General features: G+C 54.8%; 1 long non-coding RNA gene across 1 annotated transcript; it reads right to left on the minus strand.

The window, feature by feature from the left end:
* Positions 1 to 6611: 6611 nt before the first annotated feature.
* Positions 6612 to 12807, minus strand: LOC109383679 (uncharacterized). The gene is made up of 3 exons (XR_002124260.1): positions 12734 to 12807; positions 9708 to 9954; positions 6612 to 6900 (listed from the first exon to the last, which is right to left on the minus strand). It is a non-coding gene; the product is annotated as an uncharacterized LOC109383679 (long non-coding RNA).
* Positions 12808 to 13557: the final 750 nt, after the last annotated feature.

Raw genomic sequence — 13557 nt, forward strand, 5'->3', positions numbered from 1 at the left:
TCAACACTGGCCCTTAATGGATTATTTTGAAGCAAATCTCAGACCCATAGTTCCTATGTAAATATTGAAAGAACTTTTTTTTTTTTTAAGGTTTACCTTCTCTTCCTCTGGGTACAGAAGGATATTAACTTTATTTTATGAGGGTTTCTGTCAGCACAGCACTTTTTTCTTTTCTCAGGGAAACACCAGGTCCCCAGAATCAGATACACCTGGGTCTAGCGCCCATCACCAGCTCTGTGGCTTGTGCATGATGGCTTAGCCTCTCTCGTCTCTGCTCCCTTCTTTGGAAGATGGGGTCCCACTAGTGATGCCATCCAGAGAAGCTTGTAGACAGGTGTGCAGCACACGGCTGGTCTTGGATGATTTTGGCCATGAAGTGGCCAAGAAACAAAGCAGGTGCTCAGCTAGGAAGCTGCTGGAGCCAGGATTCCAACCCAAATCTGTCAGACTCCAAAACCTGTTACCTTTCTGCACCCGTTTAGCGGCACTGAGCCACGGCTGACCAGTGACTTTTGGTCGTGATCTGGAAGGCCCCTCTACCTTGGACCCATCCCTTGGACACCAGGGTTGGGAGAGATGTTCAGGCCCAGGAAAGCACTTTCTTTAATAACTCAAGGCCCTTGAGGATGAGCAGCGAAGGGGGGCCTCCCAGCCAACAGGAGCGGAGAGGGTGAGCACAGCCAGGCGAGGACAGACCTTCCCCTCTGAGGACAGGCTCCCTTGGTGTAATCCAGTCTGGGTCTCTGGGGGATAGGAAATAAACCCCCAGATGAGACAGTTTAAAGTGGGTGTTATTCAAGGATTCAGGAACATCTTGTAACTTCCACACCATTAGTACAGCTGGACACCAGGGCTGTGGAGAGCCCGCAGGCTGCCTCCTCCCGGGGGCTCCTCTCACGCCCCTGGAGTAGCTCGCCCCACTCGTTTCTCTCTGCCTTTCTCTCCACGCCCGGCCCGGCTGCTCCACCCTGTCAGCTCTTTCAGTACAAGTGCTCTCCCACCCAGGCCTTTCTTCTCCAGGCTCACGTTCTTGTGAGTGTGGATGTGATGGGCCAGCCGGCATCAGGCAACTACCCGCACCTGGCTCCATGGCTGTGGCCTCTGGCACCAGCTGGGGGATCAGTGCCTGAGGTCTGAGGGGGCGTGGGAATGGGTACCTCTTTGGAGGGAGAGCAGGGCCCCCACAGGAGTCACGAGGAGTCGGGAGGCAGTGGACTGCCTGCCTGTGAGACCCTTGGACCCTCTGAACCCCTCAGCAATGGGAAAAGGCAGTTGGGGTCAGAGCCTCAGGAGGGCCTGCCACCCCCTCCCCCCGCCCACCCCCGGCATGGTGGCCAAGTGACATCAGCTTGGAGGAGGTTTGGTCCACTGGAAGGGCCCTGGGGGCCCATATCCCAGGCCTGTGATCTCTCAAACCTTGACGGGGAAAAGAACCCCATTCAAGATGATGTGTTCCAAGTCCTGACCTTGTCCATGACCACGTCTCCTGGCAGCTGCGAAGGGCAGCAGTCACTCCAGGCTTGGATGTCGCCTGGAAGGCATGTCTGGGGCTGCTACCCTCTAATCGGCTGCCAAAAGAAATATTTTTTGCAGGTTTCTTGTGAGCTGAGAATGAAAACACAACACCCAGCAGGATGAGTGGGGGCAGGGAGGCCTGGCTTTCTCTAAGAGTCCGGATGACATCATTCGGGTACAGCTGGGCCTGCAGGTCCTGGTGGCCAAGAGGGGACCAGTTGGGCAGAGTGGCCGGGGTGGGCAAGGCCTGGGACTGGGGCAGATCACGGGACTGTTGGAAAAGTGTGTGTTCTAAAAAGGAGATGAGATAGCTCAGGCGGGACCTACATACTCCCCAAGAGGAATGCGCAAGAAATGACTTTTGAGGGGGACGGCATGAACTCTAGCTTAAAATAAACAAACAGGAAAACAACAGAATCCGGGCTGAGTTTCGAAAGTTCAGATAAGCAAAAAGGAAAAAAAAATGTACCATGTTATCAAATGGGCATCTATCATCCATTTTGTAATTTGCACAAGTATTTACACACACACACACACACACACACACACACACACACACACAGAGCAAGTAAGATTGTATGCAATGTTTTGTAGCTTGCTTTTTTTCAACCCACGAACATCTTTTCCATGTGGTTAAATCTTTTCCTGCAACACCATTTTTAACATCTGCATGGCATTCTGATGTAGGCTATCCCCAGGAGGCAGGGCAAAGTTGCCAATGGCAGCTCCAGGCTTGATGGTCCTTATAGCTCCCAGTCCCAAAGAGTAAGCAGGGGTCCTCAGCCGTTACTATGGCAAAATACTCGAGGAAGGTTCTGATTGGCCAGGCTTGGATCTTAAGCCCATCCTTCAGCCAATCACTGTGGCCAGCATAATTGAGGGATTTGATTGGCCAGGCCTGAGTCACATGCCCATCCTGTAGCCAGGAGGAGGCTGAGGAAAGGGATGCCAAGCAGACAAGAAGCATAGAGCCCCCAGACTGCAAACCAACAGAAACTCTACAAATACGTGTGGAAGGGATGTCCAACCAGGTGGTTGGGCTAAGACTAAAGGACCGTGAGACACGGTCCTTACCCTGAAGAGGGTTACAATTTGGGAGAGGCCCTAAAATATGCAAAACCCCATTAAAGAAGGGTTACATGCCAAAGATGAGATAGACGCACAGGAGGGCTTTGTTGCAATACAGACCTGGGGTCTAGGCCCACTTCCACTGTGACATTGGCTAATCTCTTTACTTCTCTGGACTTGAGCTCCATCATCCACAAAGTGGAATAATAATACCTACCACACACATTGGGGCAGGGTGAGAATTCCATCTGTTGACATAAGAAGAGCCCAGTTTGGAGCCCGGCACATAGTAGGTGCTTGCTTTGGCACATAGTAGGTGCTTGGTAGATGGTAGTTATTATTAGTTGTATTTGTGGGCGGAAGGGATGCACAGCACTGCTGCTTGGAAAAGGCTTAAATGTGAATGGTGGATTCATCATATCAAAAGGTGGGAACAGGGGCCAGCTGAGTGGCTCAATTGGTTAAGAGCTTGCTCAAAAGTGCCAGCTCTGAGCAACAGCGGTTCGAAGCCCGGCCTGAGCTGAGCTTCCGCTGGGCTGCCAACAGGTGGCAAGATGGCTCAGCTAAAAAAAAAAAAAAAAAAGGTGGGAACATGGCCAGCTGAGTGGTGCATTGGTTAGGAGTTGGCTTGGGACGCCAGCTCTGAGCAGAAGGACCCTGGTTCAGATCCCACATTAGGGCCAGTGACGTTGCTCCCTCTACAGCTAAGATGGTGAACAACAGCTCGACCTGGAGCTGGGCTGCCATGAATCGCTGGCAACGGCGTAAGCTGCAGTAGGGCTGGTCGGCAGCAGGTGTGAGCTTTTGTGAGCTGCCGTGAGCCACCGTAAGCCGCTGTGGGCGGCCGTCCAATGGCCGGCAACTGATCTGCCTCACCCGGGAAGAGCACAATGATAATACCAACATGGGCCAGTGAAGCAACGTCCTCCACAACTAGACTGAGGAACAAAAGGACAGCAACTTGTCTGTTCCCCTTCCCCAATTCCCCAACGCTGTTCCCATCCTCCCAATTCCCCAATAAAATCTTAAAAAAAAAAAGGTGAGAACAGCCCAAATGTCCATCAAATGATAACCAGATAAATAAAATGTGCTGTGTTCATACAATGGATTATTATTTGGCCATCAAAAAGAATGACGTGCTGGGTGACCCTGCCACATTAAGGTATCTACTGAAGGTCGGTGTGATGATGGTGGCAAGTCCCAAGCAGGATGTGACAACAATGAAGGGCAGCGAGTTCCAGGAGCAGCCCAAGTTCCAGAAGACGGCACACAGACAGCCTTTCCTAGACCTGTGACCACACAACTGGCCCCCACCGTGCTGCTCAGGAACATCGCCGACGGGAAGCTCACCCCACACCCCGCCCCTTCACGCACGCGGAGCTAGCTGCATGTGAGCGTAGGCGCTCACCCATAATTCAGAGTGGCGGCCTCCCGACTTTCACCTGGGGCTCAGCTCTAAAACCTCTGTTGATTTCCTTGACGGGTCTGACTCTGATTCCTTCCTCCGACAGGTAACCCCACAGGCTCCAGCTGCTTGGGGGAACAGTGTCTACCTCTGACCCACCCCTTAAAGGGAACATCATGGGTCCCCTGCTAGAGAGATGCCAAGAGACATTTTTTATTCAAGCACAACATAAACACAGAGAAGGACACAGATCTTAAGGGTCGAGCTTGATACACCCCCGCAAAGTGAACACACACGCATGACCACCATTGGAGCAAGAAACAGAACGTCACCAGCGCCCGGAACGCCACCTCCTGAGTGTCCCCTCCTGGTTATGATGTCATCTGAATGATGTCACCCGGAACTGAGTCCTGCCTGCTGGCTCTGGGGACTCACTTTGCCAGGCTCCTATTTGAGGTCAAACCATCCCAAACACACACCCTAATTTTTCAAAATCCTGTCCAGTCATTTTTGCAAAGTCGATTTTATTTATATAGAAATCCCAGTCACCGTCTAATTGGGTTAAGCTTTTCATTGCTTGCCAACCAGTTTGTCTGCATTTATCTGTATCGGGGTGACAATCTTAGAGGAAAAGACACTAGGTGGCAGAAATTGTGTCTGTTGAAATCGCTTAGCATCTAGAGAAATATCTAGACTTTAGTCCAACAATCCCCTTTGCTTCCTGGGGGAGCAACCCTGGAACAGAAACGAAGGACAGGACAAATATAAACTAAGTTTCCACTGCCGTCAGGATCGTGAGAACAAGCCCAACACCATGGATGTCAGTGTGTAAGGCCTGCCGTGGCCCCCGAGCGAACACACCCTGGGATTCTGGTTCTGGGGTCCCTGGGGTAAGACGTTTAAACAGCTTGTCTTGCTTACACCTGTTGAGTTGGCGTTTTATTTATAGTGGGGAGCAAACCAAATAGAGACCCAACGTCAGAACAAGAACACGGTCACTGCATTGTCCTCATTCCGCCTGTTTCTCACAGACGGGTGACCACCACTCTGGGACCGACCGTAGGAACTGGCTCCAGCCAGCTGGTTCTGAAGGAAGTGCCATGGGCCCAGGGGGCAAACATGGAGGGCAGATGCAGAACAAGCTGGCTGGGCCTGCTTTTCCCAGAAATGCGCTCAGAAAACACATCCATTATTATTATTTTTTTTTTGAGGCTTTCTTTTATCATGCTCAGCAAAGCTGTATGTGCCAAACCTCCTTGATGGGGCTGGGTGAGTAGGAGGAAGATATTTGATTTGTGAAAAGTTAACCTTGAACAAAGAAAACCAGAAAGACTGCGTGTCTTGGGCTGACGGATTTTACGGGAGTGAGGCCGAGTTTATTGCCATGAAATGTGCTGATGGCGTGAAAGCACGGAGGGTCACCTCCTCCCTGCTGCACCCCTGCTTCCCACAAAGGTCCTACCCAATCTCCCTATTGGCATTTGTGCCCAGGGCACCACCATGGCACGACGGCTCCAGGAAAGAGGGGTTTACCTGCCTTTCTTCTCGTATTTCTTTCACCAACGTTCCATCTTGGGGAACACAATTGCAATGCGAGCTCTGTGTCCGGGCTTTGAAAATAAGAGGCAGTCGATGAATGGCACCAGGTATGGAAGTAGAGAAGGGGTGGAGGGTGTGATGTAAACACCTAAAAATTCTGGAATAGCTACACCTATTCTCATTTGTTTTCTCTCCAAGTATGATTCAAACAATGGAATGTCACTTGCTGTGGTAGGCACTGGGGGTAGAGAAATGCTGGAGGCACGGTGCCTGCTCCTAAGCCACTTGTTGTCTAATCAAATAGACGGACATACGGACAATCCCTATAATGAAATGGGGAAAATATTACAGCAGCCTTCTGTACTGGCTAAGGAATTATAGGTAAACTACGCATCAAACACAAACAGAGTTAAACGGTAAAATAGGTTTACTGGCTCACGTACCTGGAGAATCCCCAGGGAGAACAGGCATTGCCATGTTTGATCAAGGCTCTCCCCTCCTTTGTGCATCTGCTTCTTAAATGGGATTGCCTCGTGGTCACAAAATGGCTGCCAGTGCAAGTAGCACAGCCGGGCTACACATTTCCACATTCAAGCTTCCTTCTTCAGTCATGGGCCAGAAGCCCTGAACTCGGCTACAGAGTGGTTAGTATTGTAGCTGTCTGAAAAGGGGTCCTCCAGGCCCCAGCTGCGCTGCCCCAGCCGACGGTGCCACGTGGAACTAGGATAAACCGTTCCTGCTGAGCCCTGCCCAAACTGCAGATCTATGAGCAAAACAGATTTAGTCGCTAAAGTTTTGGGGTGATTTGTTATACAGAAACAGATAACTGGAATAGGAGTTCTGAAAACGAGGTTCACGCTGCTTTTTAAACGTTGCTGGAGCCACTGCGGCCGTTTTGGCACTATGATAAGAAGCAAGTTTCTGCTGCAGAAGCTACAAAGGAGAGGTGGCCCTGAACTTGGTCCTCTGGACACGGCTGAACAGCTGGCTCAACCCTCCAGGAAGCCCACCCAGCCTCTGTACTTCCCAGGTAATATGAACAAAAACATCCTCTCCAAAGTTTAAGCCTTTCTGAATTGGATTTATTACTTATAACCGAAAGTATCCTAACAAATGTGTCTACAGCCGCTAACAGGAGCACCACCTGTGTTTAACCGGAGGGCAATGTTTCAATCAGGTACTTGAGGACAATGACTAGACTGGCCTGGAGAGAGCTGGGAGGCAGAGAGGCCACGCAGGAGGCTGTAGCAAAACTTCCACGCAAGAGAAGGTGAGGGTCAAGGTGACGAGCCTGGAGAAGGGCATCGCTGAGTGACAGTCCACACGTGCTGTGCTTGGTACTACATGTGATAGAAAGTTCCTAAATCTGACCCCTGTTGGATGAAGAACAGGAAGAGGAATTGAGCTACTGGGAGTGGCTTGAAGAAGGCCGCCCGGCCTCTGCCTCCACTCAGCTCCGCTCCCACGGGGACTGAAGCGTCCCTCCCACGGTCCCGTCCTCGCTGTCCGGCTGTGAGGAGAGGCTGGAGCTCACAGACTCGGAAAAGGCCCTGAGGGAAGAAGGGGAAGCTTCTAGGCCCAGGTGGCTCAGCCCTGAACGGCTTGTCCACTGTCCTGAACAAACGACTCGCCCTGTTTCAGCATGTTGTCCTCGTTCTTGGCTGGTCCCCACCCAGACTGACCTCAGCCCATCCCACCCTCCAGCGGAGCAAGGCCGGCCCTCCCCACCCCCACGCCCCCTCACACAGCTGGTAGCTGTTACTGCAAGCCCTCAGATGTTTACCGAAGGGCTCGCTCTGCATTTTCTCTCCTCTGCTAACAGATTCTTAAAGGGGCCGGGCTAGTTTTCCTCCTCCTGGGCCTCAGGGACCCTTCTCCCCCTGGATTCTTCCTGGGGGTGCCCTCTTGACCTTGTGTAGAGAGCAGGTGTCAGGGTTGGGCCAGCTAGGGCCAGCAGGCCAATGACTCCTTGGGGCCATGGTGGCTGGGCCACCCTGACTGTTATGGGGGGGAGGGGAGGGGGCAGCTAACTGGCCTCCTTTTCTTCCTTGGCCACAGGGTGTTCACCCCCACCCTGAGACCCACTTCTCAGGGGACGCCATGCCAAGGTCCTCCCGGCTGGGCCCCCTCCCTGACTGGTGACTAAACATAGGCACCCCCAGGGTTTGGGCAACTCACAACCCAGAAACACCCTCTTGCCAAAATGAAGAAAATCCTTCTTAACAGAGCTGAGGCTTTTCAGCATTTTAAAAAATCCTCTGACCTTGCATGAGACCAGGCAATCTGCCTGTGCATGTGTCCAACAGGCCCCGCCAAGGTCAAGGGGAGCTGCCCAGCCCGTTGTGTGGTCAGCGGCAAGTCCTCACTGTTCCCAGGCTCCAGGCTCCAGGCTTCAGGAAAAGGCAGCCCAGCCCCACGCAGGCCTTCCTGGCTGTAGCACAGGCTCGGTGCCCACGGGGGCCCAGCTCCGTGCCTCTCTTCCTCCCTGAACCATCTTTTATGTCAGATCCACCTGGACCTCTGAGGTGACCTTGCTTGTCTGGTTGTAACTGAGAGGAAGCAGCAGGTGTGGGCAGGGGGCTCTCCAGGGTAAGTCCGGGCAAGCAGGGGCTCAGCCTGGGTTTAGGTGCTTTCAAGCGGGCATGGGCTTCTTCTGCACCCCCTGGTGACATTTATTGACTAGGCAGCTGCCCTCTAAGGTGAGAGGGTGGGAGGGAGGGGTCGCCCAAGACCTCCCCTGAGAATTGCATCTCCTCGCAGGCTTGGAAACGGCCCCAAAGGCAAACCAGGAAGATGAGAAAGCCACCAGCCCCAGGAGATGGCGACGGTCAAAAGCAGCCCTGGTTACCATCACCACCCCCTAAGTCTGTGTTGCCAAGGCAACGCTCCTCCCGAGCTACCCATTCCCGCATGGGGTTTGCTGTGACTGAAGCAAAGCCTCTTGCACGTGGCTTTTCAGAAAGGGCTTGAGGCTGATCTAATGGGGAACAGCTGCTCAGCACACCACACACGGAATTATAAGGAGACGCCATGCCCACCATCCCCTGCCCAGCTCCCCTGCCTGCAGGCAAGGGTCTGGAGAAGGAGGCCCATCGGCCCTCACCTCCCGCCGTGACGACCTCCACGCTTCCTTGAGCAGTCCTACCCAGACACCTGCCTTCTCCCGTCCAGCCCTCTCCTCACCCTCCATTGCAGCAAAAAAGGGGGAGTCCAGGGAGCCAGCACCGAGCCGACCCACCCAGAATGGGGTGGTGGGGCTGTGATGTTGTAATATAATAAGAAACGTGTACTGGGTTTCCTTCCTGGTTCCTGGCACAAGAGCTTCTAAAACCTCTGGCATTTCCTGAGTGGTTGGGATGAGAGCATCTTTCCGAGTTCAGAATGAGCCCCTTCTGACCATACCTGAGTGTATGCTAATGAGGTGACTCCTGTGGGTTGAGGGGGCGGGTTGCCAGGGGCCTCAGCCTGTGGTTAGAAGCTTGGAACTGTCAGCCCCACCCCTGACCTCAGGGGCCGGCCAGTGATTTAACCAATTGCGCCTTTGTAATGAAACCGCCATCATCAAACCCCCTAAATGATGGGGTTCGGGGAGCTTCCCTGGTGAACACCCGGAGAGGGCGTGGCAGCTCCCGCCCTTCCCCCATACCTCGCCCTATTCATCTCTTCCTCCTAGCTGTTCCACATTGAACCTTTTCATGTGAAGCCGGTGACAGGGTTTCCCTGAGTTCTGTGGGCAGTTTCAGCAAATGAGCCAACCTGGGGAGGGGGGTCGTGGGAACTCCTCACCCCCACCCCCGACTTGAAATGGGTGTCTGAGTGTGTGTGTGGGGGGGGCCGTCTTGTGGACAGAGCCCTTGACCCTGAGGTCTGTGATCACTCCAGGCAGCTAGGGTCAGAGAGCAGGAGAAGCAGCGTTGGAAACACCACCACAGACTGGCTGTCAGGGCGGGAAACACCCTCATCTGGTGTCAGAAGTGTCATGAGTAACGGGCCCGGGCCCGGGAGGGACAAGGTTGGAGGGAGCTGTCACAGGCAGGCACAACGCAGGGCTTTGCGCTCAGAATCCCGGATTGCTCTGAAAACACAGGCCAGGGCTTCTGCCTCGGTTGGCCCGGGCACCCCGAGAAGTTGCCTCGCTGACAGCTCCCGGGAGTGCTGGCGCTGCCCACCAGGGACCCACCTTTGAGAGCCGCGGGTTCATGGGATCTGAGCCGAAGCTGACCTCGGCGGGTCCCTTCACAGCTTCATCACTTCCTCCACTTCGATTCACGTGTCAATGCTTGGGTCCTTCCCCCATGTTGATGGAGCAGAGGAGATGGCTGGCATACGCCTGTGCTGACCTTTGGTTTGAATGCATAGGTTGCTTCGCTCATTCAACAAGAGGTGAGGCTGACAACACTCCCGCTCTGCGATGGGCACTCTCAAATCTGATGGTGGAAAAGAAAGATTCAGTCCAGTGGTGGCACAGACACAAGCGCGGCCAGCCATGCCCTGTGCGAGGATTATTGCGGGGGGATGGGGCACAGAGGGTGTTGGGCATGGGCAGGGCAGCTGACTCGAGGCCAAAAGCAGGTGTTTCCAGAGGTCCCCAAAATGTGGTCCCAGGACCAGCGCCCTGGCCTTGCCCAGAGATGGCTAGAAATGCAGATGCTCAGGCGGTTTTTAGTAAGAACCTCGAGATCTGAGGCTCCTCCAGGGTAGACAGACCTGAAGGATGCATAGAAATTAAACTTGTGAAAGGGAGGAGAAAAAAAGTTCCAGAAAAAAAAAAATCGTAAGTGTGCATTCTGAGAAGGAAAAGAGGTCTGCTGACCAGGGCCAAGATTTGCATGCGTGTGTGTGTGTGTGTGTGTGTGTGTGTGTGTGTGTGTACAAGCGCAGATAAGCCTCTTTCCTTGTGAAGGGACGGCCTTTAGGGACACTTTGGCTGCTCCCCACCCCTTAGCTGTCGCAACCAACCAACCCTCTGGTTTGTGGGGTTGGGAAACTTTCAACAGGTCACCCTGCCCTTCACTGCCCGGACAGTAGGGAGCTAGCTAACTCCTCTCTTTGGTAAAACTGGGGCGTTTTGCTAGAATTCCCAGAGCAGATTTGTACTTTATAAAGTCAGCGCCCCCTTCCCTGTGGAGCCTGGACTGGCGCCTCGGGTGTCACGGTGCCCAGGTGTACCCTTTAAACAGGTGGTGGCCAAGCAGTGTCACCTTCATGTCCGATTTCTGGCCTCTAACTGTGAGAGAATAACTCTGTGTTGTTTTAAGCCCCCCAGTTTGTGGCGATTTGTGACAGCAGCTCCAGGAAGCTCACATAAGCCCTGAATTCCAGCCTCTCCCCTGGAGGCAGGCCTGGGCGTCCCCGTGACCCCTGGGTCTGAGGTGGGCAGGACAGGCTGGGGACCTGGGCCCCCTGCTCTGGGGTTGAGGCTGTCTGTAGGGGGTGCATGGGGGTCCGAGTGCTGGCGCACTCAGGTGAGGCAGAGCTGTGCACGCTTGCTCCTGGCTTCCCTGCTCCTGCAGTTTCTCACAGAAGCCTGCACCCTCCCTGCCTCACCCTGGGCAGTGCGGTGGCATCTGGGTCCTGGGGCCCCTCAACTCCTCTAGACTGACTGGCCTGCCCCCCGAGACCCCTCAGTCCCCTCTTCAGCATTTTTGCCTTTGCCCAGACCTGCTTCGGGTCCCTTCCCTCCTCCCTGGTCTACACCCGGGCTGCATTCCCCAGCCCGTCTTCCTGATCAGGGCACTGCGTCATTCTTACGTCTGTGCCGGCGGTGCGTTTGTCTCCTGCAGGCAGAGACCCGACCTCTTGCACCTACCCGCCTAGCCCTGGGGATCTCGACCAGCACCCCCCGCCCCGCTGGCCTGAGTGCACACAGCAGGTCTGGCGCAGGCACCCATGCACACGGAATCGCAGGAGCGTGGGAGCCGCCGTGCGAGGCAGAGGGAGCCAGCAGGCAGCGCCACATTCTTTCCTGCGTTTTGCAACTACCACAGGCTTGGCTCCCAGCGCCTGGCGTCTCCTCCAGCGACATTCTTTCAAAAGATCAGCTGCTGCCACATCAAACCTTTTCTGTCCAGCTCTCTCACTGAGGCCCCGGGCTGGCTACCTTCGCCCAGGGCTACATGGGTGGGGCACCAGGAAGTCACCTCGCGTTCCAGACATTTCAGGGAGCCTTGAGCGTGTCGGTAGAATGCTATGGCCACAACCTGTGTGGGGGGCTGAGTAGCAGGAAGAGGAATTCAAAAACCGCCTGTGGCCCGAGGGATGCAGTGTTTTCAATGAGTCCTCGTGACTCTCCCCACTCCCCTCCACCCCCCCACCCCAACAGAAGCACAAACACAGGTCACAAACTCCTTGCCCCCAGTCAAGTGTGTCCCAAACCAGTAACTGTGGCAGAGAGGACGGGGCTACCCTGGCTCCTTCCTGGGACCACCCACGGGTGCTGGAGAAGGCACATTGGGGGACCCGCAGATGGAAGGAGTCAGATGGAAGATGGGTGACAGTGAGCTCTTGGAATGGTCGCAGAGGGCGAGGACATTTACGTGCTGGACCAACTGTTCACCAAAGGCCCGTCCAGGCTCTCATCTCCTGGGGGTAGGAAGGCTGCTCGGGGCGGGGGTGTGTGTGTGTGTGTGTGTGTCATTCTGCCCCTCTCCAGCCACAGGGCCTGCTGGCTCTCAGGTGGCCTTTGCAAGGGCTCACCTTGGCCTTGCCACCAAGGCTGATGTGATCCGACATCTGCTTGTGAGCCCTCACCTGGCACCTCGCAATACCCAGGTGGAGGAGCCGGCTCCCCAATGGCGGTTGCTCACGGCGATGCTTCCCATTGGAGGAATCGACATTTACTGTAGACCTGCGTAGGTCCTCCCCACCTGCCATGCTGCCCTCAACGCTACTCGTGACGGCTGCCCCCAGCTCATGCAGGTGCCGAGGCCCAGGAGCTCACCGCCGTGTGAGTGGCCCATGATGCATAAGTGGCTTATGAATAGGAAGGCTGGGACAAACACTAAGGCCCAGGATGACAGCAACCTGGGTCTGACGACATGTCAACAGTATATTAGCCAATCTTGGAGCCACCCCACCTCCAGAGTCCTTAATAAACCATTTATTGCCAGCCCCCTCACCTCCCCGCCCCAATAAACAATAATCCAACCCTGCTCTCCAGTCCGAAGCACGTGCTGTGCTCATGGCCAGTGTGTGGCTCCCCCATACCTGGAATAGCAGTACGGGGCGAATGCTTTGCTTCCGGTCTCCTGAAACTCCACCAAGAGGCACCTCCACATCCCCCTGAACCGGAAGTTAAGCCTGGCACCTAGCCTAGAGGACGACGCATGCCCAGAAGGTGTGCGTGAGGGCTGCACTGGGCTGGCCAGTCCTGACTGTCAGGGGGCGCGGGGCTGCCACTCAAAAGTACAAGGTGGATGCAAGGACCCCGAGAGGAGGGGGAGCCTCCTCAAAATGCTGGGTCCAGTGGCTCCCTGCAGGGCTGCAGCCTTCCTTGCAGGCAGGAGGCACAGGGCCCAGGGCTCTCTGGAAGGAAGATTCTGGTTCCCTGACCAGGCCCTTCCCTTGGCTGCTGGCAGGGGACTCCGGAGCGGACAGGAGCGGAGAGATTCTAACTGCTGCAATGAGACTAAATTCTACCCCAGGCGCCACCTTTGCCGAGTCAGCTGCATTTATATGAACATTTCCTATCTGTTTTCGTCCTTTACCTGTTGTTGTGCTCGACTGTGGTGTTGGTGGTAGTCGACAGTGTGGTTTAAATATTATAAAACGATCCACTTTAAAAATGCTGAGGAATCGCCGTAGACGCAGTGAGATGGCGGGGCTGGAGCTGGGTGTGAAACCCGGAGCTGGGGGGCCCCCCTTCGTTGGATCAGGTGGAGAACGCGTGTCTCTGCTTCTGTTTTCTGCAAAGCTGGTGGGGAAGAGGAGTGTGCGGCGGGGGTGGCTGCCATCTCGGCTGCCCAGCGTCGGAACCTCCCTCCCATTGGGTGAGGTTTGTGCCGCTCTGCTCCTCCACCCCCCACGCCCCC

This window comes from Hipposideros armiger, unplaced genomic scaffold (assembly GCF_001890085.2).
Source record: "Hipposideros armiger isolate ML-2016 unplaced genomic scaffold, ASM189008v1 scaffold_87, whole genome shotgun sequence".
Taxonomy (NCBI): Eukaryota; Metazoa; Chordata; class Mammalia; order Chiroptera; family Hipposideridae; genus Hipposideros; species Hipposideros armiger.